This window comes from Nycticebus coucang, chromosome 8 (genome assembly GCF_027406575.1).
Source record: "Nycticebus coucang isolate mNycCou1 chromosome 8, mNycCou1.pri, whole genome shotgun sequence".
Classification (NCBI taxonomy): Eukaryota; Metazoa; Chordata; class Mammalia; order Primates; family Lorisidae; genus Nycticebus; species Nycticebus coucang.
In genome coordinates this window covers 105,749,532-105,764,953 of record NC_069787.1, presented here as the reverse complement: position 1 = coordinate 105,764,953, position 15,422 = coordinate 105,749,532, and the positions used below count along the sequence as shown (strand labels likewise).

Below are 15,422 nucleotides of genomic sequence, written 5' to 3'. Positions count from 1 at the left end.
ATTTTATCACTAAGACAACATGTGCATACCAACCTGCCTTTGTAGTATCACGGTCGATATTTCTTATTAGTGTAAGCGTGTGACAACTTTTTTTTTTTTTTTATTGTTGGGGATTCATTGAGGGTACAATAAGCCAGTTACACTGATTGCAATTGTTAGGTAAAGTCCCTCTTGCAATCATGTCTTGCCCCCATAAAGTGTGACACACACTAAGGCCCCACCCCCCTCCCTCCATCCCTCTTTCTGCTTCCCCCCCATAACCTTAATTAATTATCATTAATTGTCCTCATATCAAGATTGAGTACATAGGATTCATGCTTCTCCATTCTTGTGATGCTTTACTAAGAATAATGTCTTCCACTTCCATCGAGGTTAATACGAAGGATGTAAAGTCTCCATTTTTTTTAATGGCTCAATAGTATTCCATGGTATACATATACCACAGCTTGTTAATCCATTCCTGGGTTGGTGGGCATTTAGGCTGTTTCCACATTTTGGCGATTGTAAATTGAGCTGCAATAAACAGTCTAGTACACGTGTCCTTATGATAAAAGGATTTTTTTCCTTCTGGGTAGATGCCCAGTAATGGGATTGCAGGATCAAATGGGAGGTCTAGGTTGAGTGCTTTGAGGTTTCTCCATACATCCTTCCAGAAAGGTTGTACTAGTTTGCAGTCCCACCAGCAGTGTAAAAGTGTTCCCTTCTCTCCACATCCACGCCAGCATCTGCAGTTTTGAGATTTTGTGATGTGGGCCATTCTCACTGGGGTTAGATGATATCTCAGGGTTGTTTTGATTTGCATTTCTCTAATATATAGAGATGATGAACATTTTTTCATGTGTTTGTTAGCCATTCGTCTGTCGTCTTTAGAGAAAGTTCTATTCATGTCTCTTGCCCATTGATATACGGGATTGTTGGCTTTTTTCATGTGGATTAATTTGAGTTCTCTATAGATCCTGGTTATCAAGCTTTTGTCTGATTGAAAATATGCAAATATCCTTTCCCATTGTGTGGGTTGTCTCTTTGCTTTGGTTATTGTCTCCTTAGCTGTACAGAAGCTTTTCAGTTTAATGAAGTCCCATTTGTTTACTTTTGTTGTTGTTGCAATTGCCATGGCAGTCTTCTTCATGAAGTCTTCCCCCAGGCCAATATCTTCCAGTGTTTTTCCTATGCTTTCCTTGAGGATTTTTATTGTTTCATGCCTTAAATTTAAGTCCTTTATCCATCTTGAGTCAATTTTTGTGAGTGGGGAAAGGTGTGGGTCCAGTTTCAGTCTTTTACATGTAGACATCCAGTTCTCCCAACACCATTTATTGAATAGGGAGTCTTTCCCCCAAGGTAAGTTCTTGTTTGGTTTATCGAAGATTAGGTGGTTGTAAGATGTTAGTTTCATTTCTTGGTGTTCAATTCGATTCCAAGTGTCTATGTCTCTGTTTTTGTGCCAGTACCATGCTGTCTTGAGCACTATGGCTTTGTAGTACAGACTAAAATCTGGTATGCTGATGCCCCCAGCTTTATTTTTGTTACTAAGAACTGCCTTAGCTATACGGGGTTTTTTCCGGTTCCATACAAAACGCAGAATCATTTTTTCCAAATCTTGAAAGTACGATGTAGGTACTTTGATAGGAATGGCATTGAATAGGTAGATTGCTTTGGGAAGTATAGACATTTTAACAATGTTGATTCTTCCCATCCATGAGCATGGTATGTTCTTCCATTTGTTAATATCCTCTGCTATTTCCTTTCTGAGGAGTTCATAGTTTTCTTTATAGAGGTCCTTCACCTCCTTCGTTAGGTATATTCCTAGGTATTTCATTTTCTTTGAAACTATGGTGAAGGGAGTTGTGTCCTTAATTAGCTTCTCATCTTGACTGTTATTGGTGTATACAAAGGCTACTGACTTGTGGACATTGATTTTATATCCTGACACATTACTGTATTTTTTGATGACTTCTAGGAGTCTTGTGGTTGAGTCTTTGGGGTTCTCTAAGTATAAGATCATGTCGTCAGCAAAGAGGGAGAGTTTGACCTCCTCTGCTCCCATTTGGATTCCCTTTATTTCCTTGTCTTGCCTAATTGTATTGGCTAGAACTTCCAGCACTATGTTGAATAGTAAAGGTGACAGAGGACAACCTTGTCTGGTTCCAGTTCTAAGAGGGAAAGCTTTCAGTTTTACTCCATTCAGTAAAATATTGGCTGTGGGTTTGTCATAGATAGCTTCAATCAGTTTTAGAAATGTGCCACCTATGCCTATACTCTTCAGTGTTCTAATTAGAAAAGGATGCTGGATTTTATCAAATGCTTTTTCTGCATCTATTGAGAGGATCATGTGATCTTTATTTTTGCCTCTGTTAATATGGTGGATAACGTTTATGGACTTGCGTATGTTAAACCAGCCTTGCATCCCTGACAACTTTTTTATGACTTGTAGTTGTAACAGATCATTTTCCATTACCATATGTATTATTTCATCCTAAATTATGTTCATTTTTACTTTATGTAGGAGTGTACATAACATGTGTATGTATTTAAAGTTATGTTTAGTTTCTATTATGTACATATTTTATTTCAAATGCTGAAGGGGAGGTTGTGAGATAATTGTGGGATATTTGTTATTTTAAAAAAGGGGACATTGTATATAGCATGGCTGAGAACCCTTGTTAAGTGGGGTAAGTGACAGGCTGCTGTTGATGTGTAGCATAGGAAAGTTTCTTTGGTGGGAGTGAGTTCTGGAGGAACGGAAAGGCCATTCATAGCCTGAAAGGAGAGAGTGAGGGAGAGAAATGTATAGGGTAGGGTTATACAGGGTTTTATATAGTATGAACCAGATAGGAAGAGGCCATGAGTGCTACAGACTGAGAAAAGGAGCTTAGAGAAGTGTTTGGAACAAAAACTGAAGAGTTGTGAGTGAGAGTTGCTTGACTAAGCAGAATTTATAGCTGAAATGGACCTTTAAGATCATATAATGTGGCTGGGTGCAGGGGCTCCTGCCTGTAATCCTAGCACTCTGACAGTCAGAGATGGGTGGATTGCCTGAGCTTAGGAGTTCAAGACCAGCCTGAGCAAGAGCGAGATCCTGTCTCTAAAGATAGTTGGGTGTTGTGGTGGACGCCTGTAATCCCAGCTACTCCGGAGGGTGAGGCAAGAGGATCACTTAAGCCCAAGAGTTTGAGGTTGCTGTGCACTATGACTCCACAGCACTCTACTGGGGAAAGAAAGTTGTGTTTAAAAAAAAAAAAATTACATAATGTTATTTTCTTGTTATAAAAATAAGAAAATGGGCCGGGCGCAGTGGCTCACGCCTGTAATCCCAGCACTGTGGGAGGCTGTGGAGGGAGAATTGCTTGAGTTCAGGAGTTCAGAGACTCACCTGAGCGACAGTGAGACCCTGACTCATGAAAAAAAAAAATGGAAAAACACAGCCGGGTGCCTGTAATCCCATTGGCTTCTGGAGGCTGAGACAGCTGGGTGCCCGCAGCCGGAGTCTGAGGTTGCAGTGAGCTACCACGCCCACTGCACTCTGCTCAGGGGCATAGGGTGGGACCCTGTCTCAACAACAACAACAAAAAAAATAATAAAAAAATAAGAAAATGGAAGTTAAGGGAACTTTCCTAAAGTTATACTGTAATTGGAGGAGTTAGAGCTAGGGCTTGATGGTGCTAGTTAGTTCTTTGTTTCTGCTTGACTGCCAAGCAGAAGGGTTAGATTTTAGACAGGAGCATGTCAGGTTTTGAGCAGTAGAATTCCAGGATGGAGATTCCTAGATGGCTGTATGTAGGCTGGGATCAGTGAGTAATGGGAACCCATGAAGTCAGGATCTCCCTGATTTGATTAGTTTACTAAGTATGAAATATTAGATTTCGACAGTTGATATCTCTGATATTTCACTTTGACACTTCTTGTTTTTTGTTATTGTTGTGAAAATACATCCTCATTTTAAAAAACACACTTTTTTTTTTTGAGACAGAGTCTTACTATGTTGTCCTCGGTAGAGTGCCATGGCGTCACACCTCACAGCAACCTCAAACTCTTGGGCTGAAGCCATTCTCTTGCCTCAGCCTCCCAAGCAGCTGGGACTACAGGTGCCCACCACAATGCCCAGCTGTTTTTTGTTACAGTTGTCATTGCTGTTTAGTGGGCCTGAGCTGGGCTCGAACCTACCAGCCTGGGTGTAGGTGGCCAGTTGGCAACCTACTCATAGAGCTACAGGAGTGGAGCCCAAACAGAGATTTTGGCTTGTGATTATTTTCTAAATTTTTTTTAGAGCAATTTTGTGAAACCATGGATAAATCAAATATTCATATTATTTTTGAATATGAGCTCCATTGTGGAACCAGTGCAGCACAGACAGGTCAGGGTATCAGTGAAATGTTTGGGAAGGATGTGGCTAATGAATGTAGAGTCTGTGGATAGTTTAAAAAGTTCTGTTCTGGTGACTTTTTGTTTTAATTAAATTAATTATTATTATTTTTTTTTTTTTGCAGTTTTTGGCCAGGGCTGGGTTTGAACCTACCACCTCAAGCATATGGGGCTGGTCCCTACTCCTTTGAGCCACAGGCGCCGCCCCCAAAACACTTTTTGTTTTTTCTTTTGAGATGGAGTCTTACTCTGTCTCCCTGGGTAGAGTGCTGTAGTATCACAGCTGATAGCAACCTCAAATACTTGCTCTTGAGCAATCATCTTGCCTCAGCCTCCCGAGTAGCTGGGACTACAGGCATATGCCACTGTGCTTGGCTAGTTTTTCTTTTTTTTTTGTAGAGACAGAGTCTCACTTTATTGCCCTCGGTAGAGTGCCATGGCATCACACTGCTCACAGCAACCTCCAACTCCTAGGCTTACACGATTCTCTTACCTCAGCCTCCTGAGCAGCTGGGACTACAGGGCACCCACCACAACGCCCAGCTATTTTTTGCAGTTTCGCCGGGGTTGGGTTTGAACCCCCCACCCTCGGTATATGGGGTTGGTGCCCTACCCACTGAGCCACAGGTGCCACCCCCTGGCTAATTTCTCTATTTTTTAGTAGAGATAGGCTCTCATTCTTGCTCAGGCTGGTCTCGAACTCCTGAGCTCAAGCATTCTGCCCACCTTGGCTTCCCAGAATGCTAGGATTATAGGAGTGAGTCACTGCTCCTGGCCTGTTCTGGTGGTTTTAATTTTGAAAATGATCCAGATGTGTGACCTTGGACCAAGGTGATGATCTGCAAACTGTAGTGGAAGTGAATAAATCTCAATTTATGCATGACTTAGCAGCGAGGTTTTGATGTTACTGTTCCACCAGTAATGGACAATTTGAAACAAATAGGCAAGGTAAAGAAGCTGGATAGATGGGTTCCTCGTGAAGTAAACAAGTGTCAGAAGTGAAAACATCTTGAAACTTGCTTTTCTTTGTTGTCATGGCATAAAGGTGAAGCATTTGTACACCATATTGTTATGTATTATGAGAAATGGATTCTTTTTGACAATTGCAAGCATTTGGCACAATGGTTGGATAAAGATGAAGCACTGAAACATAGTCCAAAACCAACTATTCATCAAAAAAAGCTAATGGTGGGCTGGGTGCAGTAGTTCATGCCTGTAATCCTAGCACTCTGGGAGGCCGAGGCGTGTGGATTGCTTGAGCTTACAGGTTCCAGCCCAGCCTGAATTAGAGCTAGACCCCTTCTCTAAAAATAGCCGAGTGTTGTGGCAGGTACTGGTAGTTCCAGCTACTTGGGAGGCTGAGGCAAGAGAATCCCTTGAGCCTAAGAGTTTGAGGTTGCTTTGAGCTATGATGCCACCGTGCTCTACCAAGGGGGACAAAGTGAGACTCTGTCTCGGGGAAAAAAAAAAAAGAAAAAGCTAATAGTGTCTGTTGGTCCAGCACTGGTATTATCCACTGTCTACTACAGCTGCATGAAACCTGGTCAGTTGTTGAGGATATGTGTGATTAAGTAGTGGAGATTGGTAAATAGAGGCAAACCAATCCTCTTGCAAGACAGTGCTGTTGCACAAATGTTTTACAAACAACATTGCGCACACTACAGAAGCTGGACGTTGAAACTCTCTGTCATCCACTGTATTTGCCAGAACTTGTACCAGCTGACCACCACTTCTTCCAGGCTCTGGACTATTTCTTGCAAGGAAAGATACTCAATTCTCAACAAGCTGTGGAAGACACCTTTCACAATTTCTTTCTTTCTTTTTTTTTAGAGACAGAGTCTTATTTTATCACCCTCGGTAGAGTGCTGGGGTGTCACAGCTCACAGCAACTTCCAACTCCTGGGCTTAGGTGATTCTCTTGCCTCAGCCTCCCGGGTAGCTGGGACTATAGGCACCTGCCACAATGCCTGGCTATTTTTTTTTTTTTTTTTGTAGAGACAGAGTTTCACTTTATTGCCCTCGGTAGAGTGCCGTGGCGTCACACAGCTCACAGCAACCTCCAACTCCTGGGCTTAGGCGATTCTCCTGCCTCAGCCTCCTGAGTAGCTGGGACTACAGGCGCCCGCCACAACTCCCAGCTATTTTTTTGTTGCAGTTCGGCCGGGGCTGGGTTTGAACCCACCACCCTCGGTATATGGGGCCGGCGCCCTGCTCACTGAGCCACAGGCGCCGCCCAACACCTGGCTATTTTTTGTTGTAGTTTGGCTGGGGGCTGGATTCGAACCTGCCACCCTCTGTATATGGGGCCAGAACCCTACCCACTGAGCTATAGGTGCCGCCCACCTTTCACAATTTCATTGACATTTGCTCTCCAGGCTTCTTTGTTCCTAGCATGGTAAGTAAGCTTCAAAACTTTGTTGATTAGGCATATACTTTGTTTTTGTTTTTGTTTTTGTTTTTTGGGGTGTGTATGTGTGTGTGTGTGTGTGTGTGTGTGTGTTTAGAGACAGAGTTTTCCTTTGTCGCCCTTGGTAGAGTGCTATGATGTCACAACTCACAGCAACCTCCAGCTCTTGGGCTTAGGCGATTGTCTTGCCTCAGCCTCCCAAGTAGCTGGAACTACAGGTGCCTGCCACAATGCCCGTTTATTTTTTGTTGCAGTTTGGCCAGGGCAGGGTTCGAACCTGCCAACCTTGGTATATGGGACTGGTGCGCTACCTACTGAGCCACAGGTGCCGCCCTACCTTTTACTTCTATATCCTCTGGCCTAATACTCAAAATAAGTAATGAATTTTATTTTATCTATTTATTTATTTTTGAGACAGCGTCTTAAGCTTTCGCCCTCAGTAGAGTGTTGTGACATCACAGCTCACAGCAACCTCAAACTCTTTGGCTTAAGCTATTCTCTTGCCTCAGCCTCCCAAGTAGCTGGGATTACAGGTGCCTGCTACAATGCCTGGCTTTTTTGTTGTTGTCGCAGTTGTCATTGTTGTTTTAGCTGGACTGGGCCGGGTTTGAACCCACCATCCTTGGTGTATGTGGCCGGCACCCTACCTACTGAGCTACGGGTGCTGCCTGACTTTTATTTTTGAGTTTCCCCCAGCATCAAGATTTGAATAGGGCCACCAGGGTGTCAGAATCTTTAATTCATCTTGGCTGCATTTGACTTTTTACTTGATTGTGTGTATTTTGGCTCAGTTGTTTTTTTTTTTTTTTTTTTTTTTTTTGTAGAGACAGAGTCTCACTTTACTGCTCTCGGTAGAGTGCCGTGAAGTCACACGGCTCACAGCAACCTCCAGCTCTTGGGCTTACGTGATTCTCCTGCCTCAGCCTCCCGAGCAGCTGGGACTACAGGTGCTCGCCACAACGCCCGACTATTTTTTTTTTGTTGTTGTTGCAGTTTGGCAGGGGCTGGGTTCGAACCCACCACCCTCGGTATATGGGGCGGTGCCCTACTCACTGAGCCACAGGCGCCGCCCTGGCTCAGTTGTTTTATGGTTTCTTGCAAAGATTAGTTAGAACTCTTTCCAGCAGCTTTGATGATTGTACAACTTTGATGATTGTACTTTTTTTTTGAGATAGAGTTTTACTATGTCACTCTCGGTAGAGTGCCATGGCATCATAGCTCAACAGCAACCTCAAACTTTTGGGCTTAAGTGATTCTCTTGCCTCAGCCTCCCAGTAGCTGGGACTTCAGGTGCCCTCCATAATGCCGGGCTGTTTTTTGTTATTGTTGTCATTGTTGTTTAGCAGGCCCTGTTCGGGTTCCAATCCATCAGACCCAGTGCATGTGGCTGGCACCCTAACTACTGAGCTATGGGTGCTGAGCCCCTTTTTTTTTTGACTGTCCTAAATTGTTTATTAGGTTATGAATTTTACAAACATTACTTATATTAGCGGTAATGGTGGAGCTGGAGAGTATTGCGTCTTCTCTAAGCAGCATGGCGGGAACCACCAATAGTGTGGTGGAACGTATGACCCTTTCCAAGGCCATGGCTCTTCTGGCCTGCAGATGTCGACCCATGCATCTCCCTGTGCTTGTGGACTAGTTTGGTGATCACTGGGTGTCAGGATTTCTTCTGATAGCTTTATGAAATAGATCAATGAGGATAATCTCAAACAATTTGTACATTGAATCTTCACCAGCCCAGTAAGAATTCAGGACTCTTACAGCCCCACAGTGGCGTCCAGCTCACTCCTCAGCAACAGACTGAAGGCTTTGAGCAAACTTTAGCTGGTTAACACCATTGATGCACAGGCTTGCCATAGGTTGCACCCTTAGGAATTGGGCGTTTGTGGCCACTACGGCACACGCGAATCCTGTGTATGACATAACCTTGCTTAGCCTTGTATCCCAGTCTGTGCTCTTTATCCGGCCCGGTGGGGTGGGGAGCCCTGTGGAGCACTGAGAGCTGGTGGTACTGCCAGCTTTTTTTTTTTTTTTTTTTGCTGGGGCCGGTTATGAACCCGCCACCTCTGGTATATGGGGCCTGCACCCTACTCATTGAGCTACAGGCACTGCCTTTTTTTTTTTTTTTAATCAAATTAAAGAGACAGGGTATCACTCTGTTGCCCAGGATGGAGTTCAGTGGTTAGATCATAGCTCACCGAAGACTTGAACTTCTAGGCTGAGCAATCCTCCTGCCTCAGCTTCCCGAGTAGTGATACCACCATAATGCCCAAGTAATTTAAAAAACTTTTTGTAGAAATGGGGTCTCAGTGTATTGCCCAGGCTGGTCTTGAACTCCTGGCCTTAAGCTGTCCTCCCACCTTAGCTTCTCAAAGTGCTGAATCTCACTGTGTCACCACAGTGGTCACCGAGGTCACCATGGCCTTAGCCTCGGTCATAGCAACCTTAAACTTGTAGGCTTAAACAATTCTCCTATCTCAGCCTCCCAAGTAGCTGGGTCCACAGGTGCCAGCCAGAATGCCTGGCTAATTTTTTTCTGTTTTTAGGAGAGATGGGGGTCTCACTTTGCTCAAGCTGGTCTCCAACTCCTAAGTTCAAGGAATCCTCTAGCCTTGGCCTTCAGAGAACTAGGATTAGAAGTGTGAGCCACCTTATCTGGCCTGATGACTATAACTTTAAGTAGTCCTGAGAGTAAGAAAATAGGAGTTCTGTAGTATAGATCTTTCTTTTGTTTTTGTTTTTTTATTTTGTTGAGATAGCGTTCTACCCTTTGACCTGAGCAGAGTGCAGTGGTGTCATTAGCTCTCTGCAACCTCAAACTCAGGCTGTGGGCATCCTGCTGCCTCAGCCTCCCACAGTGCTGGGATTACAGATGCTCGCCGTGGCGCCCAGCTGGGTTTTTCAATTTTTTTTCATGTGTTGGGGTCTCACTCTTGCTCAGATAAGCCTCGAACTCCTGAGCTCAAGCAATCCTCCTGTCTCAGCTTCCCACAGTGCTCGGATTATTGGCATGAGCCACCACATCTGGCAAGATCTTTTTCTCTCCCCTTTCTTCCTTCCTTCCTGCCTCTCTCCCTCCCTTCCATTTCATTATGTTGCCCTCAGTAGAGTGCTGTAGCATCACAGCTCCCTGCAACCTCAGACTGTTGGGCTTAAGTGATTCTCTTGCCTCAGCCTCCCAGGTAGCTAGAACTACAGGTGCCTGCCACAACGCCCGGCTAGGCAAGATCTTCATCTGAAGATTATTTTAAGAATGGTTTATGTGTACTCAATTCTCTATAGCATGGTTCTCAACCTTCTTAATGCTGCGGCCCTTAATACAGTTCCTGTGGGTCGCGACCCACAGGTTGAGAACCACTGCTATATATTAGCTATGGTTGGTTCTATTGTGGTACATCATCTGCTTGCCCAAATAAACTCTCAGAGGTCTTGATACGATTTGGTCACTCAGCGAGGGTGGGTCCATTGTTACTAGCAACTAAATAACAGCCTTCCAGGAAACTACCACCTTGTGTTTTTTAACTATTTAAATATATAAAAGGCTTGGCTCTGCGACTGTAACTCAGTGGTTGGGGTGGCAGCCACCTACACCAGCACTGGTGGTTTCAAACCTGGCTGGGCCTGCTAAACAACAACAACAACAACAACAACAAAAATAGATAGGCGTTGCAGTGGACATCTGTAGTCCCAGCTGCTTGGGAGGCTGAGGCAACAGAATTGCTTAAGCCTAAATTTGCTTAAGCCTAATTGCTTAAGCCTAAGTTTGAGGTTGCTGTGAGCTATGATGGCATGACACTCTACCGAGGGCGGCACAGTGAGACGCTGTCTCAAAAAAAAAATATATCTATCTATCTTTTTTACATATATATATGTAAAAAAGGCTTTTTTTTTTCTTTTAAAGTTTGAGACAGAGGCTCACTCTGTAGCCCTGGGTAGAGTGCCATGGTGTCATAGCTCACAGCAACCTCAAACTCCTGGGCTCAAGAGATCCTCTTGCCTCAGCCTCCACAGTAGCTAGGACTATGGGTGGCTGCCATTACCCCCAACTAGCTTTTTCTATTTAGTAGAGATAGGATCTTGCTCTTGTTCAGGCTGGTCTCAAACTTCTGAGCTTAAGCAATCTACCCGCTTTGGCCTCCCAGAGTGGCTACTTTTTTAGCCTCTGCAACCTAGGATTACAGGCATGAGCCACTATGTCTGGCTTATAAAAGGATTTTTATTGTGTGTGTATAGAAAGAAAAATACATTCAAAAGGAGTAGCAGTAGCTACCATGGTTTTTTTTTGACAGTCTCACTATGTTGCCCTCAGTAGAGTGCTGTGGCGTCACAGGTCACAGTAACCTCAAACTCTTCGGCTTAAGCGATTCTCTTGCCTCAGCCTCCCAAGTAGCTGGAACTACAGGCGCCCGCCACAATGCTTGGCTATTTTGTTGTTGTTGTTGGTGGCGGCATTATTGTTTAGAAGGCACCAGCTTAATGGCACCAGCCCCAATGTATGTGGCTGGCGCCTTAGCCACTGAGCTATGGGCGCTGAGTCAGCCACCCTGTTTTTTAGATTTGTTTGTTTAGGCACTAGACTTGGTGTATATTTATTTGAATTCACTTGTTCTTGGTATCTGTAGGTTCCAAGACTTCCTACCTATGTCAAAATCTTGATTACTTGTAATACTTAATACAATGTAAATAGTATGTTTACAGTAAATAGTTATACTGTATTTAGGGAATAATGATAAGAAATGTTTGTATATGTTTAGTACAGGTGTTTTTTTTTCCTGAATATTTTTGATTCATGGTTGGTTAAATCCATGAATAAAGAACCCATGGTGCAGAGAGTTGACTTTTTTTTTTTTCTTAGGAACAGGGTCTTGCTTGCTTTGTCACCCAGGCTGGAGTACAGTTTACTTCAACCTTGAACCTCTAAGCTCAAGGGATCCTACCCCTTTTGCCTCCCAAGTGGTTAGGACTTTGGACTATAGACATATGCCACTGTGCCTGGCTAATTTTTAAATGTTTTGTATAGATGAGATCTTGCTATTTTGCCCAGCCTGGTCTCGAACTGCTGGGCTCAAGTAATATTCCCACCATAGCCTCCCAAATTGCTGTGAGCCACTATGCCTAGCTTGTACTTATTTTTTTATTTTTTATTTTTTTTTTAGAGACAGAGTCTCACTCTGTTGCCTTCGGTAGAGTGCCGTGGCGTCACACCTCACAGCATCCTCCAACTCCTGGGCTTAGGCAATTCTCTTGCCTCAACTTCCAGAGTAGCTGGGATTACAGGAGCCTGCCACAATGCCTGGCTACTTTTTGTTGCAGTTTGGCTGGGGCCAGGTTTGAACCCGCCACCCTCGGTATATGGGGCCAGCGCCCTACCCACTGAGACACAGGTGCTGCCTGCTTGTACTTATTTTTAATGGTTAGTCCATGCATGTGATATAAAATTCAAAAGGGATACACATAAGTGTAAGAATCTTTATGTCTGTCTTTTTTTTTAACCTCCCCTCTTAAGAGGTACTGCTTTTATGTTTTCTTGTGTGTTATTCCATAGATGACCTGTGCATTTATGAACATGTAGGTACACATGTAAACACATGTAGGTACACATGTAAACTCTTACCCTCACTAATGGTAACATAGCATACTCATTCTGTGTCTTCTCTTATCCCTTAACAATATATTTGGTATTACATATCTGCAGGTACAGAATTGCTTGATTCTTTTTTTAGGACAGCTTAATATATGGATGGATGTTTAAATTGTTTCTTATTTTTTTTTTTAGAGACAGAGTTTCACTTTATCGCCCTCAGTAGAGTGCTGTAGCATCACAGCTCACAGCAACCTCCAGCTCTTGGGCTTAGGAGATTCTCTTGCCTCAGCTTTTCGAGCAGCTGGGACTACAGGCGCCTGCCACAACACCTGGCTATTTTTTTGTTGCAGTTTGGCCAGGGCTGGGTTCAAACCTGCCACCCTTGGTATATGGGGTCGGCGCCCTATTCACTGAGCCACAGGTGCCGCCCTTGTTTCTAATTTTTTGATACAGTTTTGACTACTTTAAAGTCACCAGATTTGAGATAAGCCTTTGCAAGATATGTGTGGAGACAGACAAAGGCCTTAATGATGGTTGAGTAGAGGAAGGAAGGTGGAGATGGGGTGGGAGGAATTCAAAGGGAACTGAAAGAGAATAAAGGGAAGAGTAAGAATTAAGGAGAGAGGATTAAAAAATAAGAGTGAAGTAGCCTTGGTTCCTTCCCACAGTAGATTCTGAAACCCAAGATTCAACCTTTCTGTTATTCTCTTGGAATGTTGTCCTCTTACAATGAGAGGTACTGTGTTCATAGTAGTCTTGTGATCTTGGGCAAGTTGTCTTTTTTTTTTTTTTTTTTGTAGAGACAGAGTTTCACTTTATTGCCCTTGGTAATAAAGGTAGAGTGCCGCGGCATCACACAGCTCACAGCAACCTCCAACTCCTGGGCTTAGGCAATTCCCTTGCCTCAGCCTCCCAAGTAGCTGGGACTATTGGCACCCACCACAGTGTCCAGCTATTTTTTTTGTTGCAGTTTGGCCAGGGCTGGGTTTGAACTCGCCACCCTCTGTATATGGGGCTGGCACCCTGCCCACTAAACCACAGGCGCTGCCTCTTTTTTTTTCAGACAGGATCTCATTTTTTCACCCTTGGTAGAGTGTTGTGGCATCACAGCTCACAGCAACCTCCAGCTCTTGGGCTTAGGTGATTTTCTTGCCTCAGCCTCCTGAATAGCTGGGACTACATGCGCCCACCACAATGCCCAGCTATTTTTTGGTTGCAGTTGTCGTTGTTTGGCAGGCTTGGGCTGGATTTGAACCCGCCAGCTCCAGTGTGTGTGGTGGTACCCTAGCTGCTGAGCTGCGGGCACTGAGCCATGTAATTTTCATAGATCTTTCCAATTTGCCCTTAAAATTGTTCTCGTACCTTCCTCTTAATTAACAGCAAGGGACAAGAAATAGGCATTATTTCTTCACAACCTTGTCAACAAAATGTCTTGGGATGTTTGCCACATGAATTATGCAGAAATTAGTGTCTCAATGTCGTTTGTTTATTTATTTTTTTGAGACAGAGTCTCACTTGTTCACCTTCAGTAGAGTGCAATGGCCTCATAGCTCACAGCAACCTCCAAGCGATTCTCTTAACCTCAGCCTTCCAAGTAGCTGGGACTATAGGTGCCCGCCACAATGCCTAGCTATTTTTGGAGATAGGGTCTCCCTGTGGCTCAGGGTGGTCTTGAACCTGTGAGCTCAGGCAGTCTACCCACCTCGGCCTCCCAGAGTGCTAGGATTACAGGCATGAGCCACAGCTCCAACGATCCTTCTGCCTCAGCCTCCCAAGTAGCTGGGACTATAGGCGTGTACCACCATGTCTGTTTATTTTTTTCCTTTTTTTTTTTTTTTTTTTAAGTAGAGACAGAGTCTTGTTTTGCTCACGCTGGTCTCAAAGTCCTGAGCTCAGGTAATCCTGCTTTGGCTTCTCAGAGTGCTGGGATGACAGGCATGAGCCACTGTACCCAGTCTTACTTAATTTTTTAGATTTTTTAGACAAGATCTTGTTCTATTGCGAAGGCTAGAGTACAGTGGCATCCTCATAGCTCACTGCAACCTCAAACTCCTGGGCTCAAGAAAGCCTCCTGCCCAGGCCACCTCAGAAGCTGGAATTACAGGCATGCACTACTACACACAGTTAATTTTCTATTTTTCGTAGAGATGTAATCTCGTTCTTGCTCGGGCTTTTCTTGAACTCCTAGCCTCAAGTGATCCTCCTGCCTCGTCTTCCCAAAGTAGTAGGATTTACAGAAGCAAGCCACCACGTCTGGCCTTATTTTAGTTTATAAATTGTAAAAAAAAAATATTTTTAAACTGTTGCCAAGCTGGGTGGAGTGCAGTGGTTATTCATGCATGTGATCATGGGTTACCACAGCTTCAAACTGCTGGGCTCAAGTAGTCCTCTTGCTTTAGCCCCCTGAGTAGCCGAGACTTCAGGCAGACTTTATTTTTAAGAACAGTCTTAGGTTCATAGCAGAATTAAGTGGAGGATTCCATGTGTTCCATATACTCCCATCCCCCTACACAGTCATAGCTGCCTCACTGCATGCATAGTGTTGCCCACTAATTTTCTTGTGATTTTGATTTACTTTGACATTGTTCTAAGATATGTTTTATAACATTCCCTTATTTAAAAAAATCCATGTTCATCAAAAGACACCATAGGAAAATGAAAAAATAAGCCACAGATCTGAGGGAAAATAATTGTAGTATACGTAACAGTTGGAGAATTGGTGTCCTGAACAACGCTGGCCTCATGAGTGTACAATTTAGGTGGTCATGCAGGCCCCCTCACGTAAATGATCCCTGTTACCATCTTAAAATTCTTAATTTTTGAATAAGTGGCCCTGAATTTTTATTTACTTATTTAAAAAAATTTTTATGGTGAAAAAGAATATATACATATATATTTATTTATTTAATTTTTTTTTGGAGACAGAGTCTCCCTTGGTCACCCTTGGTAGAGTGCTGTGGTGTCTTAGCTCACAGCAACCTCAAACTCTTGGGTTCCAGCAATCCTCTTGCCTCATCCTCCCAAGTAGCTGGGACACCCACCATGACTCCTGGCTATTTTTTGAGAGAT

At 43.8% G+C, this 15,422-nt stretch overlaps 1 protein-coding gene and 1 pseudogene across 4 annotated transcripts in view; one reads left to right on the top strand and one right to left on the bottom strand.

Moving 5' to 3' along the window:
* The window catches only part of PIK3CB (phosphatidylinositol-4,5-bisphosphate 3-kinase catalytic subunit beta), a 202,107-nt gene that overhangs the window by 19,625 nt on the left and 167,060 nt on the right, over positions 1-15,422 (top strand). The gene's annotated exons all lie outside the window — the stretch shown is intronic.
* LOC128591418 (60S ribosomal protein L15-like) overlaps positions 8,292-15,422 on the bottom strand; it is a 39,025-nt pseudogene continuing 31,894 nt past the window's right edge.